Raw genomic sequence first — 25,710 nt, forward strand, 5'->3', positions numbered from 1 at the left:
CATGTGAACATGACTTGGTTACAGCAAGAAATGTTTACATTATTAAGCAGAAAGTAGTTGTGATTGCTTACCTTGAGAAACTATTCATTTCATGACAAGAAAATCATCCTTGTCAGGTAGGACTAGATCAAGTATGATATTTTCAAAGAAAGCCACAAATATTATTAAAACCATGCATAATATTTACAATGGGAGCTTATTGCCATTCTGTGAGATCCTGCTGTCTGTATATTAAAGACTAGTTATAAGTAGACAAAACCCAGCTGGGACAAAAGTAAAAAATACATCTCTAGACTACCAGTGATACAGTAAAACCAGATTAATGGCAAATTAACTATGATTACTTTATCATCTTTAACATACCTTAATTAAAACTGATATGAGAATATTCCAATGCATCTTCAAATAACATCTCAACCACTATTGAAAAAGGATTTTATAAGCACACATGACAGCACTGTATTATCATAGGCTCACTAAGAACTCAACTTCACAAGTAATAATCACTCCATATAAATGATATATCTAATTTCAAATCAATAAATGAATGTTTCACAGGATTAAGCATTTGGTAATGTTTGTGGGGAAAAAACCCCAAAATAATCACCCTCCAAAAAGAGAACTGAGTCTTCTGGGAAGGTAAAAACCCACCAGTTACACTGCTGTATGTAATGCCTTCTGTAGAGAAATCATGCTCTGCTAATAACGAAAGCCCTGAAATTCCAGCATTGCCGGTGCAACACATCACCAATTACATTTCAGTTGTTAAAAGTCCAAATTTTCCTATGTCAGTTCTTGTGCTGTATTACATTTTCAATATTGCAACATGACCAAAGAATTCCCAAATCTTCCCCAAAACTTATGGATAAGATCTAGCAACTGCATGCACCCAGTGGTGGCACATCACAGAAGAAATGAGAGGTACCATCAGGCATCCAAACCATAACATGTCACAACACTGCTAAACTGACTTATTTTAGCTTTGGACTGAAACTCCTGACAACAATATTCATGTTTTTCCAGTTCAGCATTATTTCCCCAGAGAAACTGTCTCCATTTTCTCTGAGCAGCTCTACTGTTTGCTTTGATGCCTGAAATAGAGACAGCAAAAGAGCAAGGACAATTTCCCTATGTATTTTAGGCTTAATAAACATTTAACTGATAATAACTGCTAATACTGTGTGGTACCATTACCATGAAAATGTTTGATTCTTTGGGAAATACACCTTTTCAGCACAGCAGAGCATTTCCTTAGCTGGGACAAAATGGCTGCTGTCTCCTGGTATCAACAAACTACACTTGAAATGTTTCTACTTTACAACAACAAGAAGTTCCTATTTTATGCAGTTGAAGTCCTCCATACCATAGCTAATAATAAAAATATATATTTTTTAATTCCCTCCTGAGAAATTTATGTGCTCTTTTTGTTTGCTAAGAACACAAATCTCTGTTTGAAAAGTCAAAGCAGAGACTTGGATAGAATCCCGCTAGGTAGTAACTGGTATGGCATCCCTCAGTTTTCAAATGCAAATAAAATAGTAGAATTTTGAAAGAGGTTCATCTCCCACAGATATTTACTTAAAATAAGACTTATCTTTCCAAAAATTGTTTTGTGTAACATGAAATTAATTTCAGCTCAATTACTATTAGAACATCTGTTAATTTCCCCCCCATCCATCTGGCTTGAGCACTTCAAATGGCATCTGCTGTCAATCAAATAGGTTACATATCAAATGTCATCATAAAGACTTGAAAACAAGCCCAAGATGTAACAGCTAACTGTATAATACATTTTTTTCCAAACGAAGGAGCTATCCTTGCAGGTTTAATAAATCATGAAGGTTCTCACAACTGAAAATCAGCCAGCCCACCACTACAAGGATCATTTATTAATGTCTCCTAAAATGGAAATTTTATTGAAAATGATAAGTTGTTGGTGTGTTTTGTGTTGTTTAATTTTTGTTTGGGTTATGTTGGTGGTGGTGTGGTGGTGATTTTTTGTTTGTTTGGGTTTTTGTAGTATAGAACTTACAGAGATCAGTTAGAAAATTGGATTGTTTATTAAGAAAAGATTTAAAAAAAAAAAAGTTCTTAAAGATTTAAGTGCTGTAGGTTCAGAATTTTTGCTTACAACTAAAAAAGCCAGAAAAAACTTGCTTTTAAAAATTTAAACAACTAATTATAGGATCTTTTAAGCAAATACTGTAGTACTCAGTATCCAAAATAAAGTGCTGTGATCAGGAGGTATTGATTTAATCAGAAACTGACTGAAGACATAGAGGCGGACACTAAACAATAGGAGCAATGAGGTGTAAAGAACAAGAACATTCATGAGAACTGTTTGCCCAGTTACTTACACTGTTTGTTCGTGTCCTGTGTGTATCTTTGAGAGAACCCAGTTGCTGATCTCTGGCCAAACACACAATCCTGCAGTTGCACATTTGACAGAGTCCTGGCTGTTACACGAGCAGATCATGTGTGGAATATTGCACAGAACCGTGGCAGCCTTGTGAAAGTACCAAGCTGGTCTTTTGTGGGTAAGTAGCTGAACATTTTACTAACATGACAAAATCTTCTGATTAGTGTAGCATTCATTAAATGGTGACAGATGCTAGTATTAATTACATGTTGAGCGGATCATTTTCCCATTACATTTCTTTTGTTACCAGCCTCATCATTCCAGTTATCAGCCTGCCCTATAAGCAGATTAAGCACCAGACTTTTTTTTTTTTTTGAGGGTGGGGGATGTGTGTCTATATTCCTTGTTTGACCAAAATGAGTGACTGATCTTTCCTACACTACCCCACCATCTGGATTCCACTCTTGCACTTTTCAAAACCTGTACTTATCATCTGTTAGGCAATTTATAAAAAATATTATTTTGAAAGGTTGTGTGGCTCTCTCAAGCCATCTTACATTTAATGTTGGAAGCCATAGGATTAATCACTTGCCTTGTACAAACAGATAACATCTATTGTTTTTTGTGATAAATGTTGCCAAATTATAACTGGCATATTAAATATTAATTTGGCAATTAAAGCTTGAAAAACATGTACAGTAAAAGGTATATGTGAAACAAGTTGCCATCCCTCATGTCAGTCTTGAACAAAAATATTTCCACTCTATGTAACAGCACATGCACTCAAACAAAACAAAAACTATTCACCATTCCCATGAATACTAGCAGGATTCCTAGAACACATTTTATGGCCAAGAATGATTTTTTATTTATTATGCTTATTCTGACATGTACACCAGCTTCTCCTTCAGAACAACTCAGAGCAGCCCTGAAGAGGAAAAAAGGAAACAAATGAAAAAAAAAATTTGAAAAGTACAAATGGCAAAGTCATTAATCTGGAAATAATTTCTGCCATAAACCAAAAGGTTATAAATTGAAAGTTGATAGAGGAGAAAGACATTGGAATAATAACTAATCGAAGGATGATCAAGAGTCATTAATGTGATTTTGGTAGAGAAAGTTAAATACAAACCTAAAATTTAAATCACCCAGGTTTTTTCAGAAGACATGGGGAAGTAACAATGCTTTTGCACATGGTACTTATTAGGTTTATTAATATTAAGAACAAACGTATTAACAGGAATAAGTACAATGAGAAAACTAGAGTGACCAAGAAGCAGAGAGTCTGTTTCACAAGTGGAGACTGATAAAACAAAACAAGCCCTATCCAGAGTATTTATTAAATGTATACAATGTATCTCATATATACACACACATATATACAGCATTGTTACCTATGCAAAAGATATCCAAACAAAATAAATGTAATAAATGTAATAAATGTAACTGCACTGCTAACCACAGAGAAGTGATGGTCTGGAGCAGTTGTTCTGTGTGAAGCAGCAGAGTTAAAAAAGCTTCACTGCCTTTGAAACACATCAAACCCCATTTATGCTATGGAGATCCATTATGTAGCTGGATAAAACAGCAGGCACTGGGACTGGATCACCTGAAGTTCTCTCTTTCAGTCTTATATTTCTGCAGTGGAACTGGCAGATGCCCACACAGGGGAAATATGTGGAATAGTTTCTGTGCATTTGTAAAACTATGATTGCTGACTTAAAATAGCTACTTGAAAAAAATTATTTTTGCTGATGGCTCAGATCTCTCCTTCCACACAATCCAGCTGGGTGAATTGCATTCTGTGAATGCTCATTTATGCAACCAAGTTACTTGCCCTAACACATTCTTAAGATCTTCTGTATTTGTACAGGATTTCTGGTTCTGTGATAGTTTGACTTTATAGTCAGCAGATACCTGGAAATCCTGGCCATGACCACAGGTCCACAAGCCTTGGAGCTTTCTAAGACATGCCCAGTAAATTGATAACTTCATCCTGGAGGAGCTGAATTTACTGCTCATGTAAAGCCCAAGTAGACTGTTCAAAGAAGGGCAACACTGCACAGAATTATGGGAGCTTTCATACAAATCCACTATGCAGCCACAAACTCCCCTTTTTGCTTTTAAAGAAAATAACAACAGACAGTTCTGAAACCACAAACTTCCAAGAACAGGGATAATCAAAGTAGCAGGTTTCAGCATTCATGTAACCCTGTGCTAGCTGAAGGCTTAGACTGTTATTTATTTGGAAACTGCAAAATAGCACACTGGGAACGTGAGCCAACAACGAGGCCTCCTCCATGCTAACCCAGGATGGCTAAATATATTTTACATGAGACACAACTTGGAACATCAGTGATGCACATACCTTCAACTGCTATTTTTGACACAGGTCTCTTCACAGGAGATTCCATAGCCTCTAGAAAGGTTAACTAGCATCCAGAAGTTTTAAATGTACAGAAGTTAAAACTGGAGACACTACTTACATGAAGGTGTTTTGGGAAGTAAGGAATTCAAATTTGAGTGAAGGTTTTGTTGGAGGTTTTGGGAGGTTTTGCTGGAATCAGATGCATTAGCTTCAGAAAATATAGTGATATATTCAAATACATACATTCACTGCACAATACTTAAATGATCTTATTGCCATAAAATCACAACTGAATTTTTCAAACAGTCCAAACCAGTTATTTTTCAATGACACCAGCTTCCTGGTAATGCCTTGTACAATGAACATTTGCAGAACAATTTGAACTTACTTACACAGTTATGAAGCTTTTTTTGCATGGTTTATGTTAACTGATTTTGGTTCATTTTCAGGATATATTTGGTCAGCTGAAAACAAACCCAAGAATAGATATCTGAAGTGTGGGACAGAAAACACATATGAGAACCAAAAACCTAAAGAAATAATAATAAGAACCATCTTATTTTTATTATCTGAGTGCAAAAATGAATAGCAAAGACCCCACAACACTCAGTCACATTCCACAGACAAGCAGAGCACTGGAAGGATTCCTATGGGGTCAGTGGGACAGGCCCACTACAAGACTTCAGCTACTCACAACCACATATTTCCCAGTTATTGTGCAGCAGTTCTTCCCTGAAATATGTTCATTATTTTGGTTTACTTTATGAAAACAAACTAAAAGCTTTCTCCTAGTTTAAAAATATGTTGTGGGTTTTTTTCTGGTTATCGTGAGACATTTAAAAAACTTTCTCAGAAAAGTTTCTGAAACTTTACATTTTCTAAATCATTATGTCCAGCTTGAGACAAGTATTTGTGTTTGCCTCTCTAATAAAGTAAGTAAACTAAGTAAAAAATGTCTCAAAATGAAAGAAAGATTATAGTATATTTGCATTTTATTTCATTAATCTTATAAACACATAATCAGATTTGTTAAATTTCATTTGTTTACTGTCCAACATTTCTTAGTGATTCTATTAGATTACTCTGAAAAATACTTGTATTGCACATTTTGTAGGATGTTTTAAAACAAAGGTTCAAAAACCTCTTTCAAGATATTTACCATTTTTTATTTCCCTGTTTGAAAAACCAGTTATCTACACTGGTGAAAGGCAGGAGATCCAACATCTCCAAGTACAATGTGGAAAATATATATGGCCTTCCCATCCCCAGATGTTAATTTCATGTTCTTGGAACGACATCTTAGATTATTGCTTACCCATCTGCATTAAGTCTGATTACCCTGAAACTTACCTTTATTTAGAAGGAATACTTAAGGATTTGTCGTTTATTTGTGTTAAATGGCGCACCACATTTATTTGTGAGGCATTTCTGAGAGTGAACTTATGTCTGTTTTAAAGGTACAAAATCACGATATGTGTATACCACTTCGCAAGGCTTCTAACTCTCGTTTCTCTTTCCTCTGTTTCCTCACGCAGAGCCCCATCCCACAGCTCGGGAAAGTCCAGGTGGAAGCAACCTCCCACATGCTGAGGCTCCGGCCCAGACACACTTTCGCCCGTGCCTGGAAATTCCCTTTTTGGGAGCCGGCCCTCACGCAGCCGGGCGTTCCCAGCCCTCAGGAGGCCAGACCAGCGGCACTTACGGTGGCGCCTCCCGGGTCGCTTCCCGGCAGCGTTAACGGGGCCCCTCGTCCTGCTCGGGTACGGAGGGGCTCCTTTCCCAAGGAGAAGCCCTCGCTAAAGCCGCTGCCGCCTCAGGCTGCCGGTTTGCCTTCCTTCCTTCCTTCGCGGCGGAGGGAGCGGCGGCCCCGCGCGGCTCCAGCGCCGCCATTTTGGGACGCTGGCGGGCGGTCTCCATGGCAACCAGGAAGGGGCGGACATCACGCGGGGTCACCGCTAGCCCGGCCCCCTCTTAAAGGAGCAGCCGCGGCGGCCCTGCGGTGCCGGGCAGGGTCTGACCCCCGCCGCCGGTGCCACCAGCGACCCGCGCCCCGGCCGCCCCCTGGCCGCCCCGAGGGGGGACATTCCCGCGGACCCGAGGTGACGACCCCGGCGGAGGGATACCGACCGCCGCCAGCGGCTCCACCGAGCGCAGCGAGCGGGCCGCGCTCCGGGCCGNNTTGGGGGCAGGGGCCGCCCGCCGGCCCGGGGCGCGCGCGGGCCCCGGCGGGGCCCCGGCGCCAGGAGAAAGTAGTCCCGCGGCCTCCCCCTCGCGCCGCTGGAAGGGGTTCGGCGGCGGAGGCGGCGGACGAGGCGTCGCTCGGTGCTGCGGCTTCAGCTGATAATTGAAGGGAAGCGAGGCGGCTGCTGCCGGGAGGAGGGAGGCACGGAGCGTCTGCGGAGGCCGCACCGGGACAAACTAGGTACCCGGGGCCCCTCCGCTCGGTCGGGGGGCGCCGGGGAGGCGGGCGCGGGGCGGCGGGGCGCTCGCTGGGCCCCTCGGCGACTCCGGGCCGGGCCTGTTGTGTCATCCTGGCATTAGCCGAGCTGCCCTTCCTGGCGGCCCGGGGCAGGGGGAGGGGAGCGGCGCCATCCCGGAGCATTGTTGCGGATGGGGGTGGGGGGGCAAGTGGAAGCCGGGAACGACGCGGCGCCGTGCTGGTGAGTGTGTGGGGCGGCCCGGAGGGGTGGAATGGGGCCCTCGCCGTGGAGGGAAGGGGTGGAAACGGAGCTGACAAAATGGCCAGGCGGTCCCCGAGCCCGCTGCAGGGATATCCCTCGCCCCCCCACCCCGGGCTGGGGTGCCGGGGGCCACCTGGCCTCTCCCGGGCCGCCTGGCGGGGAGGGGGGCGGCAGCGCGGCCGCCCCTCGGCGGGCCCTGTGTGGTTGCTGATACAAAAGGGCAGTGTCAGTGTTGACACTGCCGTGCCGATTTCGATGCCCTTCCCTGTCTTCCCTCCCCCATTCCGCTTGGCCCCCTTTTCCGTAGTGGTCCTTTCTTTCCCACTCCCCTTTTATTTTTTTTTGTTCCCCTCTAAAGAAGGTAGGGAATATCTTAAAGGAAAAAACAGCATTTTTCTTTCCTTTCCTTCCTGCCCAGCTCGGTAAAAATGCTAAACAATCGGCCGACGTCCATATTTCACGAGCTTTTTTGGGGGGAGGAAGAAGGTGGGCAGAAAACGGAGGCGCCCGTGGGGTCGGAGCCACAAAGCTGGCTGCCCACGAAAGGGATTATTTTCGCAGCTAAATGTTTTCGAGCTGATGTTTTTCTTGTTTTCAGTCAAGAATCAAGTTGCCTGGTCCTTGCGTTTGCTTGCATAATGCGTCGTACTTGGAGGCTGATCAAACGCTGGGTTCTGCCTTTCCTGCCTGGCTCTTCCTCCTTCCCTTTTCCCGGGGGGCTGGGTCGCGGGACAAGCTTGAGGGGGCTGGTGGCGCTGGGGCTCCCGGCTGCTGCCCCGGTGATCCGGGGAAGGGAAGGAACCGAGGCCGGGGCTCTCGCCAGACCTGCAGGCCTGTCTTCCTGTGTCCAACTTTTTTATTGTTCCCCCTTCCCCCTTCCGAGTGCACGGGCTCTCCGGCAGGCGGGGGTTTGCACGGCTCGGGAGTCCCAAAGTCTAGACGGGGAACCGGAAAATAATAGGGGAAAGAATGGAAAGTTATGTCAAGGGCTTTGGGGGAAAAACATCGACGTATCGAACAAAGGTCCTGCCTGTGTTGGAGAGAGAGGCCTGCATGTGAGGCCTGATTGTGTCGCATTTACACACGGGGAAGAAATGAGTGCTTGGTACTGGCCTAAATTTATTCTGTAAGTCTGGCATAGAACTTGGGAATGCTTTCAGAGAGTGTGTAGTTTGTTTTGGGAGTGTTTTTATTATGTGTAGCAATCCAGTAATAATTTTTATTTTAAATCTTTTTTTTCCCCCTAAAAAGATAGTTCAAGTTGTTTTTTTTTTTTTCCCCTTCCTGCCTTGTTCAGCAGAAATAACACTGATTCAGAGCTTCTAACACTGTAATGCAAAACTTAACTCAGACTAACTTACACAGTTTGTGTTGTGTATAATTTGAATTTTGAGCTTCCTGGTGCTTTAAAGGCTGCCATAAAGAGGAATTGAGTAGTTACCAGTTGATAAATTTGAAGTACATCTATCATAATGAGAAAGGACTTGTGAGCACTCAATTTTTCAAGATTTTCTTGTAGGAGCTGACATTGTGGGTATACTTGTGTAAGACTTTAAAAGCTAGAAAGCATTCCTGTGATTATTTCTGTTTATCTCTGGTGTAGTCTCTTCTTTTCAGTTCTCCCTCTTCCACTCTCAAAACAAGAGTTGTAATTGTACAGGGTTGGGGTTTGGTGGGTTTTTTTTGGGTGTTTTTTTTTTTTTAATTTTTAAATTAAAAAAAAAATTTGGTGTTTGATTTCTGAGGTTTCTGAGATTTATTAAGATTTTTGTTAAGCTGTAAGTTATTAAGCAAGTTGTATTTTATATATGTAAAAATATATGTAATGGACATGAAAGTGCTGCAAGAATAACTATTTTTTTTGGTAGCTTATTTAATAAATATCAATAAGTGTTAAATGTATTTATGAAAATACTAGTATTTCAGTTTTTGCAGCTGATATTTTAACTAAATAAATGTATTTGAACTAAGAAATTTTAAAGCAGTGGTCTGGTGAATAAATCCTGAAAATAATACTTAGTTTTTGGCAATATACATACTTTTAACTTGTAATAGTTTCTGTATTTCTAAAATGCAACTGATTATGAGCAGCTCAGTTCTTTTGAATTTAAATGCAAAGGTGTTTTTAAATTTTATTGTTTGGTGTATCTTATTGTTGTGTTAGAAATACAGGTAATCAGATTTTTTTCCCCCTTTCTTAGCGTTTTTCTGATAAAAATGAGTAGTAAACTTGAATTAACACTCTTTAAGTCTTCAGTCTCCAGATGGTTGCATAGGTAGGAACCTAAAGATGTCTTAGCTGTTAGTAGAAAGATTGTAGGTCATCCACAGTGTGGCATTACTGCTTATTAATATAGCAGATCTACTTCAGTAGGAGTGCCAACCTGTTGAGTAAGAGCTTATGAAAATGGAGTCTTTTGATGTCTTGCAAAAGTTTTTCAGGTCAAAGTGACCATTAGGGGAAATATTCTGCATCTTCTCAGTAAATGAATAATCAAAGCTGTCATTCCTAATCAGGAATCATGCGTAAGTTTTTGTCTTTGTTTTGTTTTATTTTTTTACTTTTCCTTTTTGTATTGTACTTTGACTGTCTTCAAACCCAGAGTGTAAATATTACAGAAAAAAGGTAATGAAAACTTTTTCTTATAAAATCATTCCTAAATTTGAGGCCTAGAGCTACAGGTGACAACAACACTTCCCTTCTGCAGCAGCGTAGCAAAACTAAAATGCAGTTGTCTTTAATGCCATCAGTGGAGACATGACCAATTTCCATGTGGATCCTTACATCACTGATAAGTACAGTTACTTACTCTGCAGCTGTCCAGAAGCATAACCTGCCTAAATTCCTTTTGTTTCTAAGTGATGAAGCTGAAGCAGAAGTAGGAAAGTTAGTAAGTAAACTACATGTTTGTACCTAATTTGCAGCTAAATGAATCTCACAGCTATCTGTGTTAATATTGTATTTATAGGCCATGCTATATTTTCTAACAAACTACTTGGTAAGCATCATGTAGAACACTTTTGATCATGGATCTGTCTTGTGTGACACTGAGGCTGAGTTTTTGTGACAAAGTGTAATCAAATACTGAAGTTGTACAACATGGTGAACTATGGCCTTGGCAAAAACTTAACCCAGAATGTTTCTGGGATCTCCCATTGGACTGTTGGATGATCAGTGTCCTGTTCATGACTTGTCAAGTCAGTAAAACTCCCTATAAAGCACTTTGTTGACTCTGTTATGCTCTTTTCATCAAGGTGTCACTGCACTGCCCCATTCAGTACTGACTCTGAAGGTAGTAGCACATTGGATTGTTTTTTTTTAATAGAGTAACATACTAGCTTTGGGTGAGTGCTTAGTTTTCTGAAGAAGTAGTATTTTAAATGTGCTCTTAATATTTTAATCATTACATAGTACCACTACAGATTTATGGTAGTATATGAAGCAAACTTGAGGGTTTCCATAGTTCAGTTTTAACTTAGAACATGAGGTTGGTAACTGCAAAACAAAGTAATATTAACTTTTTTTTTCCTACTGGTGTGGTTTTTTTTTCAATGTATGTGAAATGAGGTGCTTCTCAAGGAGTGAAACTATTTTCACAGCTCTCAGTGGTGAGCAATAATGAAAAAAATGCTTGTATGTAGCCACTTGTCTCAGGATTGTTTTTTTTAACAAAACAGTTGCTGAATTAGTGTTTTAAAGTTATCTTCTGCAAATTAAGAAATTTTAACTACCTATCAAGTGTACAGTGTCTGTGGAGGACAGAGCCAAGTGAAGTGGCTTCTCCTGCCTGCTTTCAGATACCAATAATGGTTGCTTGTACGAAGTTCAGTTTGAGGAGCAATTGTTCTCCTAATCCTGCCGTCAAGTTGGTAGAGTCCAACTGTGTAAATATGCATATTCTCCTTCAGTTCTGTCTGGCAGCGAGGGTTCAAGCACACAGAACCAAATTTGTTTTCTCTCCTTGTCTGTGAAGATGCTTGTCTTGCAAGGTACTGACTGTTGCCAGTCTAACTTGACTCAAGAGGGTACAAATATGGCAGCAAACTGCCCTGAGAGCAGTAGATGGTCAAGTCTGTAAGGAAAAATGGAAATACTGTTTTCATATAGGAGAAATGGAAAACTTAGGTGTCTTATAAAAAAAGTTAATCATGATAGTTTAATATTGGACTTCAATATTGAAGATGCATGAGAAATACTAGCAATGATGTTCAAGGCATGGTTGCCCTCGGTTGCTCCAGAAAAACCTCTCTTGTAAGGACTCATACAGTAAGCCTGTTTGGAAACCTCAGGAAGTTCCTTGGCCCTTCTCACATTTGACTTCTTACACCCTTGAGTAGTTTTTAATTGAATACAGCATGCTAAAAAGAGGTTTGTTTTCTTGAGTGATAGGAAAGGACCAAAAGCTTACAAACATAGAAAGGTATTCTTGGAGAAGAAACTACGAATGATTCTGTCAGTGTGTAGTAATACTATGCTGGCTCATGGACTGGGAGGGAAAAATGCCATTTTCTCAGGTGTTTTCTATATGTTTTGCTTCGATAGTGTCCACAAGAAAGTGCATATGCTGAACTGCAAAGATCTGACATTCATGAAAGGTATGAAAGGGTCTGAGTCATCTTCTGGAATGTGAACCTTGAGTTGTGGGGAGCAATTTGGTGTTTCAAATTGGAAGCTGATGTCCCTGGTACTTCTTGAATAAGATGGCCTTTTTTAAGATCTGAAAGGCAATGTATATTTCACATTTATTCTGCTTTCAGAGCAACTTGTTGCTGACAACTTGTGTTGTGTTTCATGAAGTCCAAATAACTAAACTTAATGTAAAGAAGGGCAAATAGTCGCCAGACTTTTGTACAGCTGGAAATAAAAAAATACGAATGTTATTTGTTTTCTGAGGTATGTATGTTTTTTTGGGAACAAAAGTGTTAAACTTTCAGGAGGCTGTCAAGCCCTGAGATGGGTATTAGACTTAGTATTAGCAGTGTACACCTCTGTCAGTTTTGTGGCTGGCTGTTTGAAGCATGGTTAATACCGATTTTGTTAATGAAGAGCAGTAACTAATTTTTTACCTTGATTTTCAGGTGTAGCTTTTAATAGTAAAACTATTAGGAAAAATAGGTCTATGACATACTCATGCCCGAAGGTGGTAACTAGGTGTAGATTTAGCTATGTTTGCTTTTAGAATGCATGTATGCTGTTCTCTTCTCTCATTTTTTCTCCTTCTCTGTCTTCCATCTTACTTGTCTTTGAGCTTGTGACAGTTTGTCTTAGCAGCTCTCTGTAGGAGAAATGCTCTCTGTATGTGGGCTTTTATGTGCTGGAAGTATGCTCTGTACCTCTCCTCTAGTCCAAGACTACTTAGATGTAAAAGTACAGGTAAATAAGTGTGGGAATCAAAAATACACTCTTGTATAGTATCTTCTGAGTTGAAAACATTGAGTTTTTGTAGGATCAGGAACAACATAAATGAGTTGAGGCACCAAAAAATGCATAGTAACACTAGTCAGGGTGGACTCCAATATCCCCCGTGCCTGCTCCTCCTCCTTCCCTCCAGCCCTAAAGAAAAGGAGAAAAAAACACCTGCATCCCACCCACTCATCAAGGGACTTGAATTACATGTCCTTGATACTGATATCATGATTAGTTGCTTACTTTAACACTTGCTGTTAGTGAGGAGAAGCTCTCTTTACAATATATAATGCCTTTGTGGAGTATGTGATAGATGAGTGTTTTTGAACGAGGTAATACTGTAAGATGTGGTTAATGTCAGGGCTAGAGGATGCCATCTTATCCAAGTTAATAATGTTCTGTGTCTTCTAATGTCAAATCCCTTATGTAATTAGCTTATTCAGTGTAGGGAGTGTCCTGTCTTGGAAGGTGTGTGCAGTGTAACTGAATCTTCTGATCACAGGTGAGATGTGGCTGTGCATTTAAAGAGGACAAATGAAGAAAGTAACTGAGGGGGCATATTAATAGGCTGTGTACTGAATTTAAACTTGGAACTCTGCCTTCCTTAAAGAGTGAGTGTTTTCTTCCTCTTTATTTTGGGGATACACTTTATTTATAATCAACTTACTGACTGCAAACTAGTTTCTCCTTAAAACTTCACTTGTCATGAGCTTTGCAGTTGTTTCAGGTGTGGTGGCTTGATGAACTCGCCCATTGTACAGGGGTGAGGGGAAGGTAGGAAATTGCTCAGCTGAACAAGGACAGCAGACAGTCATAAGCTGTGTCAATAAGCCTGAGTGAACAGCACCTGAGAAGGAGCTACATAGCTGGGTAGGTACATATGAGATCTTTAAGTTAAACAGCTGGAGAAAACACAATTTCGGCTGAATCTCATTTAATGAAGGGAATGGAAGCTGCATAACTTCAGCAATCTTGAAGCCACAATTTCAAGTGTTACAGCTTGTACTTGGAAGATCTGCTGCAGTCTCTTCTACAGTGTTTTTCAAGTTTATATGAGGATAATGGATGCTGCCATATCTTACTCTGGTAATATTCTGCCTGTTGTATTTAGCAGGTAATAGTCTACAATAAAAGACTGGTAATAAAAATTAAGAATTGAATTACACCATAAGATTGTGGATTAAAAAAGTTAGTTTCACTCCCTTATTCAGTTACAAAAAGCTTGGCAGAAGAACAGATGCATTCCTTTCCCAAAAGTAAGATAGGAAATGGTGCATTTGTCAGATTTCCTCCATGCAGCTCTTAAGTTGATACAGTTCTGCTGTATATTTGTAGACTTGCAAACAAACATAGCCATGCTGGATACCTGACTTCACAGCACCTCAGAAGTTTCACCAGCACTTTGTAAGTAGAATTGGAACTGGTGTGTTAAGGGAAATGCCATTGCACACCTCAGTCTGCACATTTAAATGCTCCATGGAGTGGAGAAAGTGAGCTCTCTTCAGATTAGCTGTGAAGAGGAAAGATGAACTTCATGAAATTTATGATGTGAAGGAATCACTAATGCCTTTGGTTAATGCTGACATATTTGAGCACTATGGCCATACTTTTTTTTTAATAGTTTAGAGGTTCTTGATGTATTATCCAAATTAAGCCAGAGTTGGAACAGAATGGACACTGAAAATTCCAATTTTATTGTGCGTTATGGAGAAGAACTCAAGTAAGCTAGAACCTGAGAACTTTATAATTAAAAACTGGGAGTAAATAGGAATGTAGTGATGAGTTATTTTTTGGGAATACATTTAAACTAAATGTAAAGTTGTCTGCGAGACTCCACTGAAGTAACAGGTCAAGTAATCTCAATCTGTCACTTCCAAAATACAATGCAGTGACCATACTTGTTGCTATGCTTCATGGCTTCCAGAGGTTCCTGAGTGTATTCCCTGCTCTTCTTCTGTCACAGACTTAGACAAAAGCTGTTAAAACTATTCTTGTAGTTTAAATATAGTAGATTCCTATTAAGTAACAAGTCATTGGATAAACAATTGTATCATCTGTTTTTCTAAACATCTTAATTAGTTTGTTTTATTCAGATGAAATCTTGGGTTTATATCAGATTGAGATCTCACACTTGAATGCAAACTGTGATTCTTGCTGGTAGTACCTGTAGTGTTATCAGGAGCACTCAACTCCCTTGGCCTGTTCTCAGCAGTCTGCCTGTGCTAAACTAGTGTTGCTTCTGTTTGTGGCATTTGTTTGTTGGTCTCACATCTACCTTGCAATTACTGGAAACCCTATTAGGACTCATCTGTACTATTATTTTAATTAATTGATTAAAATGGAAATAATCTTAATCCTATTTTATGGGTGTTGGAGCATTTTAAAAACTTTTCTCAGAAATAAGCTATGTAGATTGCTCTGCATTACCAAATTGTATAGCGTGTTTTAATTTAAAAGCTGTTCCCCTTTAGCTAAAAAATGATTCCTTCTTTAGACAAGCAGATTTGCAATACTATTTTCCTTTACCAAGATGATATCAGGCTACTTGAAAAGTCAGCTCAGTAAGATGGCAAATCAAAACCAGATAGCAGGTGATAGTGCTGATTGATCTAACAGCAGAGTTCAATTAGTATTTTGACTTTCTCTGTTGTGTAACCCACTCTAAAAGACCAGTTGAGTTGAATGTTAGCAACTCAGTTACAAAATTTCTCTGTTGCATTTTCATAGGACTCCTGTGTTTTTTGTCTGCGAGTTCTACATGGAGCTCTTTCCACCTTTCCACAAATGGAATAACTGGTTTGGTTTTTGGAATATATTAACTTTGGCAAGTTTCCTCCCCTCTCTCCCCCCCCCCCCCCCCCGTCATGTGGCAGATATCAAACATGAACATATGGGCACAGAGTGACACAGCAATAGAAGGATCAAGCTGGATAAACAACCTCTGCACAGACTAGCCCTATCCAAAAGTGTGGTATATGGTTTGTGGCTTTTTATTTTTAAATCCTAGAACTTGCTTCTTACTGCAGTAACTTGCTTTGTGGAGGGCTGTCTTCTGCCTCCCCTCCTCTTTCCCAGGAGAAGCTATGGGGACAAATTTTCTCTCTTCAGTCATAACAGAGCTTCAGTGGTAGGTACCATGGGACAAGAACAGGAAATGCTTCTCAAATTGTAATAGAGGTGTTGGCTTCTTTGCAATGTCTTCTCTGACTTCTTAATACCTTCTGAGAAAGGGGATGGCTGTTACAATAGCAATAATGGTGTTCTAGTTACTTCCTTAGCCAAAAGATCCAAAGGGGGAGGCAACTAGCTTTTTGTAGGAACTGAGCCTTAAAAGAGATTTTTGTACCTGAGCAGCATGAGCATCTTCTCTCTCTGGTGGGCATGGCAGGACAACAGAACTTGTTAGTTGTCTGTAAGGACAATGAAGACTCTCTGGGAGTAGGCTTAGTAATAAACCTCATACTTGCCTTTTTAATTCTTCAGTCCTTATGGGATATTCTTTTAGCATGTCATGTCTCAAAATTTAGGATCATCTAATTTCCAGCCTGAAAGTTCCTCTTAACTGTTTGCCTGCTAACTGTATCAATACTATCCTCTCTTTATTTTCTTCTGTTGATGTTTTAGTCTTAGCACTTTCTTAGCACTTACTGAACGTGTTTACAACCTCGTTGCCTGGCTGAATAGTACAGGTTTTATTAGTTAACTTCTTTAAGATCACCCTTCTGGTTTTCAGCTGGAATTCATGTCCCTTGATAAAGGCCCACTGTGATGGGGTAGAGTATTTCAGATAAGCACGGAGAATTCTCAGTTACTCGGTAATGGAGCATACACCTAAGCATTGGTTCCTCTTCCACACTTCCTTTCCCATTCCCCTCCAGCATCACTCTGGGAGGAACTGGAACGTGCTGACAGGGTTTGGCTTATAGCAAATGCATTTTGGGTTCAGTACTGAGGTACAACATCTCCATATTGAGTGGTAATATTGTACTTCATAGCGTTGCAAGTGTCTCTTTAAAATAATTTACTATTCCATATTTTGATATATCCTTGCTATTTTGGGTGAGGGACAAAGGAGAGAAAAGGGGACTTGCAAGTTTTGGTAATTTTGGAAAAAGGGGAGCTTTAAGGGAAGAGCTCTGTGTTTAGATATCCATATCACCTGTGTAGTTATTTGGAAATAAGCCAGGCTATAATGATAACAAAGCTTTCTTCTTAGTTCATAGTTTTCTTCTATGGGTAATAGTCTTCCATCATTACAAACACTTTCTGTTAAATTTGTGCAGTGATGCAATCTGTTTGGATGCTACTTAAAAGCAATTTAAATAGTGTTGGGTTTAACGAAACAGAAATAAAATATGAATGACCTCTCTTCTGTGAGCCAGGAAACAGTAACATGTGTCCAGAGTTCTGCTGTCAAAAACCAAAATCTTTTGCTTCTGGAGTCTGTTGATGTCCTGTCATTACTGAAGTATTATTTCAAGATTTAATACCATTACAAGTTGAACATTATTGCCTGCCTTCAAGTGTTAAAAATGTTTAAGCACCCACAGCTTACAGAGATAATATTTTCCAGTTGTTTTTCAGAACCTTGGGCTGTGAATATTTTAAGTCCAGATACATCTGAATGGTATTCTTACTTGAGTGTGTTTGCTGAAACACAGCTTTGAAGACCAGCAGGTGGAAGCTGTAGTCCTCATCAGAGAGTACATTTTGCTGAACTTTGAAACTTTGGTCTGATGAGAATGTCTATCTACATAAGTTCATTTAGTAAACAAATAAAGTGTCATGGCACTACTGACATAGGGAAGGCAGGTAGGCTGTCCAGTGTGAAGTACTTGAAAAAAAACAGACTTGGTCTCTCAGGAAAGGAGAAACCCTTAGTGCTGACTGTATTTCCAGGAATAGGCTCTCTTTAAATAGTAATTTGTTTTTTTGAAGCAGAGACAATTCTTCCTTACTGTATTTTTTGTACCGCTTTAGGCTGGAGGATTTTAAATACCTGATTTTTGTGTAAAATATGTAGTTGCCAGCTAAAGGCTAACTTGAGGAGAAAAAGTGAAGTGCAAAAATGTGTACAAGTATTCAGTTTTCATACCACTGATTCTAGCTCTGTTATCATAAATGTATACAGGAGAGATAGTTCTCAGACATTCTAAAGATGTTCACCTGCCATGCCTAAGCTTTGAATGTTTGAGTTAAGGCATTTGGAAACTCGGAGTTCTGTGCCTATGGATTCAGGAATGCTGCTCAGAGATTACTGAGTATGACAAGCAGAGGAGATGCAAGCTACTGTATTTGCTCAAATTTTCACCTAACCCTGTGAGGCATAGCTGAGTTGGATAAGAGCTTGTGAGCCCTTATCCTGGTTTTATGTATATGATCTACCTGGTTAAAAAGCCTACTTCAGAAGGAGTTGGGCTTTCTGTTGACAACATCAAATGCAGGATGTGACTAGTGCATGCCCAGACCTGTGGCAGCTAGAAGCAGCAGCTCAACCTATGGCAGAATATAGTGATTTAAATGTCTAAGCTTAGCTTAGATGCATCCAAAAGCAAGGTAGTTTGTTATTCCTTAATAGTATTCCAGGTTATGACAACAAACTAGAAATGCATTTACTCTTGGGGTGTGTTTGCTCTATTGTTGGGAAGGCTGGTGGCCCAGCTTTGAAGTGGGATTAACTTGAAAATACAGATTTGTGACTGGCTATCATTTAAACTGTTTCGTTCTTTGTACTTGAATAGACTGGAATAATGTTTGTGATGGGAGAGTGGAGGAGCAGCTCATGTAATTTCAAGTTGCTTCATCAGAATTTGAAAAGTTTAGCTTGTGACAGTTGGTGGTAGATCAAAATATCAAGTTTTAAATTGTCTATTTCAGATTGTACAGATGCAATCTATATTTTGGACCAACTCTCTAAGTTTCATGTGCTGAATTTTAACATGAAAACAGTCTGCACTGGCGTAATAGTGAAGCTCTATCCCCATACCCTCTGAAGTGTGTGGAACTCTGGATAAATAAATGTTATAGTTGGAAACTACCTTCTCTGTCGTACACAAGACATGCATGTGGGTTTGGATTAGAGCAACTAATTTGCCTTCCTATTTTATGTAGGTGACCATACTCACTAGGATGTCTCTGAAGAAATGTAGTTGGGTTTTTTAGCTTCTATCAGTGCTTGGTATGGAGTTCAGCTGAGCAACTGCATAGTGCAGACTCACAGCTCTAATGTCCTGAAGTCTGGCCTGTTTGTTTTCTCTGCTTAGTCTGTGCTGTAACTTCAGCAGTGAGTTAAATATTGTATGAAGAGTATAAGGGAGTGTAATCACCACTAAGCTTAGAATTAACGGAGTTAGAAAAAAACCCCAAAAATCAAGTAGGTGTTTGGCTCAGAACGTCTGTTGTACTTGAATATTTACAGAATATTTATGCTGTCATTTTGATTTAAAAAGTATCCATTATAAAACACAGACTATGATGCCACATCTGAAATGTTTTCCTTGAAAATGAAAAAGTACTTCTGAAACTTTCAGGCTGTTATCATGCAACTGTTCAATATAATAAACACTACCATGTTAGTAATATGCTAGTGGCATATTCTGCCCTTGATATAAGAAAAAACTCTGGAATTCTGCTTTGAAAATTCAATATTAGATGCTTTATATCCTCTACTTTCTACCAAAATAGACATATAATAGGAAATAGTTTCAATTAGTTTTTCATAGATAACTGCATGTTTGGAGAGCTGTGTTTTCATCAGCTTTCAATTATGTGGAAGACGTTTGTGTTGGACAGATCAGGCTGTTTCCAAATAGCAGTACATGATGTCTGTGTCCCAAAACTGGTCTGTCAGGGGAGCCTTTAAATACAAAGTAAACATACAGATAGATTTTGAAAAGCACAGAATAAAGACCCAAAGTCAGTGCAATAATTTGGCATCTTTTGTAGCTAATAGGGGTTGAGATGCTCTCCTTAGCATCTCGTCTAGTAGTTGATGGGAGAAAAGATTTAAAGTATTTTCAAGACTTGATGTTGGGAAGTGGAGGTGTTGAAGATACTGGGATTACTGGAATGCGTTTTTGCCCGTTAATCATATGGGGGATGGGGATGTGCATACTCCTGAGTGTCTTTGGTTTGCAAAACAGATTGAAGAGTAGGAGAGGCTGCAGCCTTTAGGGACTATGTACATTTTACGTGTGATATGTAGGATACTGTGCAGAGGGGAGGGGAAAAACTGGCTCACTTCAGATATTTTCTGTCTTTCTTTACAAGCCTGTCTGCTGCTTTTTTTTTTTTTTTTTTTTTTTTTTTTTTTTCTTAAAACCCACTGAAGCCACTCCATTCCCTGTATGTTTTTTACTAAAGTGTTGTAAAGAGTTATTTTATCTTGTACCATGATGAAGCTGCCCTCTCCAGTTCAATATCTTTGTATTTGTCTTCCTTACTAGTAAATGGATTATGAGGGGATGAGAGTAAAGACGATGATGTGGAGTAGTTCTGGAGTGTCTTACGGGTGTTCTTTAAGGGAAAAAGCCCAAACCACAAAAAGAAACCAGAAAGACAAAAGATCTTGCATGGGAGTTGAGTGAACTTTGCCTCCAATTCAGTGTCATATTGTCAGTATGGGGTTATTTTCGTGTTTGCAAAAATGTATTTTAGGAGTGTAGCAAGATGGATGCATTGCTTTGCTTACATCATTGATGTGTACACAGAGCACTTAGGAGAAACTGTCTTCCTTTCCTCTCTTCCTCACCCAATTCTTTTTCAGTCCTAGACAAGTAATGAGTTGTTTTGCAGGGCAGTAGGTTGTAGGTTTGTTCATAAAGCATAGTTAATCATTAGTGTTGGTTGAAAGGTCATCAGCATAGGAGACAACTCTTTGAGTATTCTGATTGGGTCGCAGAGCAAATTGCAGGAGCAAAAGCTTATCAAACCAACTATTGTAATATCTTATTAAATAATCATTTTGATCAAGCTATAGAAAACTTACAGCTCTGCTTGTTCTTTTATGAGTGTCTCAGGGTGGTGAAGAGATGGTGTTTTTCTGTTATGTGTTCTGTATTCATCAGAGAGCAGCAGTTTAGCTGGAATGTTACAAAAAGCCTAGAACAGGTTTAGGTGGTACCTGTTGGAATATTTTTTTGTCAGAAAGTAAGGAGCCTTTCTTCCAGCCCTGAAGTGATTGACTCTTGACAAGAAAGTAAGACTTTGACAAACCTGGCCATGCTAGGACCCCAGGAAAAACACCTCATTAGTGTTAACTTGTTAGTCTTGTGAGCTATAACATATGGGCATAGTTACAGTTGTTCTTGTTCAAGGAAAGTGTGTGGGTAGCCTGCGAAAGATGAAGTAAAAATCTTTGGTGAGGTAAAGCAGAAAAATGTCCTAGTGGTACTTGCACATAAGGGAAGGGGGAAAGGAATTTGTAGCAGACTTTTTTTGTGCGTATTTGATGATGCTGAGTTTTTGTCTAGTTTAAAACTAAGACTAAATCTAACATCCTGCTAAAAAGCACTTCAGAGAGCTCTAATACTTAGTTTTGCTCAAGGTCAGCATCATGTACAGCGCCTTGTTCCCACAACATCTCTTGTTTTATTTGTGGAGCATTGAGAAGGTGTAAATGTGCAGAGTGGAGTAGACACTTGTCAAAAAAGCGTGCCATAAAGTTGTTTAATTTCTTCATAAAGCTCTGGCTTCTGAAAACTTTTTCCATGACTATAGAAGTTTGGACCTTCCTTAAATACAATTGTGGGAACAATATTGTATATTGTTCCCTGTATTTAACATGAAAGAATAGCTCTGAGCACTGTAAAGTCATGATCTTACAATTCATAGGATCAATTTAAAGTCAGCTTAATCCTTAGTGTTTAGCAGATGTTTCTTGGGTTGTGGCTTTGTTTTGCTCAACTTTACACAGAACTTCTGTTTATACAGATATTTGGTAGGCGGTTTGGTTCATGATTTCATACAAGGTAAATGTTGTTAATTGTGCATGTGTCAGTAATTTGGTATGTGTATTGGAGCTTCCTCCTAATTACATCACTCTAAGATATAATGCAAATGTATAAATTTTTCCATAGTCGACAGAATGTCTCTGGTACATAATTCCAAGATGCTGCTGGTTTAAGCACTGCCCAGTTTAGAAAACTTCAATGTGTTTTAATCCCTTTGTTTGTTGTTACAGTTTTCTTGTGATAGCAAAAGATCCATATGCAGATGCAGTGCTGAGGAAGCCGGAAACTTAACCTGTTTTAATTGGATTTCTTCCTCAATGACTGCAATTAAACCATTGCCCAGATTGTGTCATGTGGTGCAGGGCTCTTGCTATGCATTAGGGCCTATTACCTTTTCTGTGTAGCATTTGGATGAAGTAAGTCTCTCTTCAGGAGAACAACATAACCTGCTTGAGCCAGGGTGGGAAAGGAAGCCTCAACAGGCATTGGTCTGAATCAGTGCTAGACATCAGTGATTAGAAAAACAGCACGAAAACTCCTGAAATCCTCCTGATTTCTTCCAAACTTGTCTAAATTATATTTTGAAGATGCAAAAATCTGAGGACCCATTCTAGGTGAGTAGAAGAGAGATGAATACCTTCTACCTGGCCTTGGAAGCATAAGTTATTTTTTGAAATTTTTGTTTCTAGCTTTGTAGTTTTCCTCTTTAAGGCATGCTGCTATTACTGAACAATTTTGTAGACTGATTTAGAGCTGAAGCAGAGTATTATGAAGACCCAGTCTTCTGCTTCTTTATATTTTTTTTTTTTTTTGGGTTTTTTTTTTTTTTTAAATACACATAGACCTGTGGTCTTGAGCTCATCTGTGGCACTTTTCTAATCCACATCTACAAGTGAACTGGTTTTTGTGTTTCTTCCAGCAGTAACTTCTGTGACATCTGGTATCTGAATTTCTTCATTCCAGTGGTTGATTCAAGTTCTTGGCTTTTTGTTTTGTTTTTTGTGGTTTTTTTTTTTTTTTTTGGTTGTTTTTTTGCCTGTACCCTTCTAGTTGTCTAGGAGATTGCAGAGATCATCTTGTGTTAATTAATCTTGTGTTAATTTAGACTTTGGGTACTGAACTCACTGGGTCTCTCAGTAATTTAAGACAGCTTGGCAAAAGTTGATGAGGAATTTGGCAGGTCTCAGAAAAGCTTCCATGCTGCAACTTGGGGCACGTATTGTCTAACAGGCTCTGCAGGTAGGACGTGGCTGTGCACCATATCAGTATTTGTCTTGCTGTTGCACTTGGTTTTGCTTAAGGGCTGTGTGTGCCAGCTGCAGGTGAATGGCAAGCTGCAAATGAGGCACCATCTGCTCTGTGGCATTAGAATAGGGAAGAGGCCTGGTGTTCCAGTAGTAGGTTCTGCATTCAGACTCAGTGTTGTAAGTAAATGCAGCTGTGCAGCTCCAAGGCAGCTGGGCATTACGCATTGGTGGTGATGATTTTGAGTACTTGGTTCACTTGCAAGAAGAAAGTACTGAAATAAGCTACTAAATTGAAATTTGTATAAATCACTCAGCTATTTTTTTCTTTTTCTTTCCTCTGGTAATAAATACCCCTTTTCCCAACTTTGCCACATCTCTTTTACTTGGTCTTAGCTTGACCACCTGCTTCTAGCTTGCCTTCTTTTCTGGCAGTGTCACTGATCTGTACTTCATGAAGGATTCTGTCCTTTGGTTCACATTGTTTCACAGAAGATAAAGCTCATTCAAGTGAATTCCTGTCTTCTGAGTAGAGTCTTATTTGTTCTTGCCAGACAATGTGGTTTTGTGTTTATTTTGGTTTTTTAATGTTTTTTTGTTATGCTGTTAGTGAAAGCTTAGACCACTGTTCTGAGTGACAACTAAATAAAGAGTTTTTAGAGAGTCTGAAAACAAAGATCAGGTAAGATTTTACTTGTAGTGTTTATGATGTTTTTTAGTTAAAAGTGTGCGAGAAACAAAGAGTTCACATTGTTTTGCTTTATATACAAATGGCATGGTTTTGGTCAGAATTTGGCTGTTGGAAAATGTTTTCTTTTCTGTTGGAGAGAGCTGCTTTTGTTTTGTTTTAAAAAGGAAAAGAACTATTATTTTCATTGTTACTAGAAGTTGAAACTGCACTTCTATTAAGAGCTGGTAGCAGAATTGCATCCTGAGGGTCTCATAGTGTAGATTTGTCAGTATGTAACAGTAGTTTTAAAGGTCCTGTAGAGGTGAAGTCAAGACCTTGCTGTAGGACTGATTTGGCAGAAAAATTTTGGTCTGTGACACAAGTGTACAGAAGATAAAAATTTGAACATACTTGTTCCTCTCTTTTCCTTTGTTTCCCGTTGCTGTGACAAAGGGAAAAAAATCTATCAATAAAGATAGGAAACGTGATTCAGTATTTTGCAGCAAACATTTGCTGTATTTGTTTGTGCTTGTTCTCTGTGTGGTCTAACAAATCTTTTGTGTTACTGACATGGCTTAAATACCTCTAGGCTGCTTCTGAAGCTGAGCTGTCTCTGGGTGGCTTGCAGCTATCCAGATCAGACTATTCCTTGATATAGACTGACTCAGGAGTTTCTGGGTTCTTATGCTTTTTGATAATCTTCATGTCTCTGTAGCAAAAAAACTAACTGCTGCAGAGTTGATGGACTTATGCAACAAAACTTAATGTTTAGCTGGTTAAAAACCCAAAATAATACAGAGCACAGAATTTAGACTGAGAAACTACAGGTGTTGTAAACATGAAAATATTTTCTTGAAGCTTTGAGTCCTGGCTCGCTGCCACAGTGAGAGCATTCCCTTCCTTTGTTAATAAATTCAAGTCAAACCATATCGTAGAGAAAAACTTAGACTGAACTAGTTTAAACATGTTATGAATGGTGACATGGAAAAGTATCAAATTTGGTTTATTTGGAGAAGAACAACTAATATTTTAATTTTTTTTTACAAGGGCAAATTCTTTGAACGAAATAGTGAGTAAATGTTTTAGGAGATTATTTTTATAGTTAACTCTATTATTTGTGCACTCAAAACCACAAGAAATAGTAGCTGTTGACAGCACTTTCAATACATAATGTAAAACTACAGAGACACAGGAGAAAAAATAAATGCTTTCTATTTTTCCTAGTTTCTCCTTTGGATGAGGATCAAAGATCTGACTGATGCGTGTGTTGGTTTGGGAACCAAAGTGCAGTCCAAAGAGTGACACAAATTGTAATGTTTCAGTCCTTGATGAACATAAGAGATAGAAAGCAGTGTTGTGGCAGAACTGAAGAGGGATGCCCTCAAGAGACCATTATATTTGTTCCATGCTACTTTCTTAATTTTTCTCCTCAGACTGCAGTTTGTTTTTTCAGAGGAAAGAAAGAACTATAGGAGTGAAGGCTTTTACTGTCTTAATGTTAGGTAGCCCTCTTAACCACCTTGCAAGAGTTCAGTTAAGATTTAGACCTGGTTTTAATTTCTCAGTGCACAAGTACAGTAATGAAATGAAGCTCAGGATTCCTGTGTACTATGAACTGGGAACACCAGTTGTACAACCACACCTGATATACCTGAGCTTGTGCTTGTATCCTGTACAAGGTTTAGGCTTTTTGTTCCTTTAAGCTATTCAGATGAGTGGGAATGTTCTGCTGTCTGACTTCTGCAGGTGCTTAATATTTAAGTTTTTTTAGCTAACTTGTGACCCTCCCCTCCATCCATAGGTTTCTCTTGGTTCTTCAGCTGATAAGCTGGTTGTACTGTTGTTTGCCAGTGGTACCTGTACTTCTCAGTAATTTTGAGTAGTATCCCATTTGCTGATTCAGTTTGACTTCTCCACTGCTCAGAAGGACTTACTGATGTTCAGGCTGTGGCATAAAGGCCAGTCCATTGTTTTGATGGTTGTCAGTTCTTTGTAATCTTAATGGAACAAGTTTTTGCATTTCTTACAGG

At 39.4% G+C, this 25,710-nt stretch overlaps 1 protein-coding gene across 13 annotated transcripts in view; it reads left to right on the top strand.

Annotated features, from left to right (window-relative positions):
* The first annotated feature begins 6,714 nt into the window (after window positions 1-6,714).
* TRIP12 (thyroid hormone receptor interactor 12) overlaps window positions 6,715-25,710 on the top strand; it is a 77,331-nt gene continuing 58,335 nt past the window's right edge. For 8 of the 13 annotated variants that reach the window (XM_041414410.1, XM_041414421.1, XM_041414422.1 and 5 more), the window contains exon 1: window positions 6,916-7,149. The gene's annotated coding sequence lies outside the window, so the exon portion shown is untranslated. The other 5 variants (XM_041414414.1, XM_041414413.1, XM_041414415.1 and 2 more) reach the window with 5 other exon arrangements.

Source organism: Onychostruthus taczanowskii, unplaced genomic scaffold (genome assembly GCF_017590055.1).
Source record: "Onychostruthus taczanowskii isolate IOZ18803 unplaced genomic scaffold, ASM1759005v1 scaffold45, whole genome shotgun sequence".
Lineage (NCBI taxonomy): Eukaryota > Metazoa > Chordata > Aves > Passeriformes > Passeridae > Onychostruthus > Onychostruthus taczanowskii.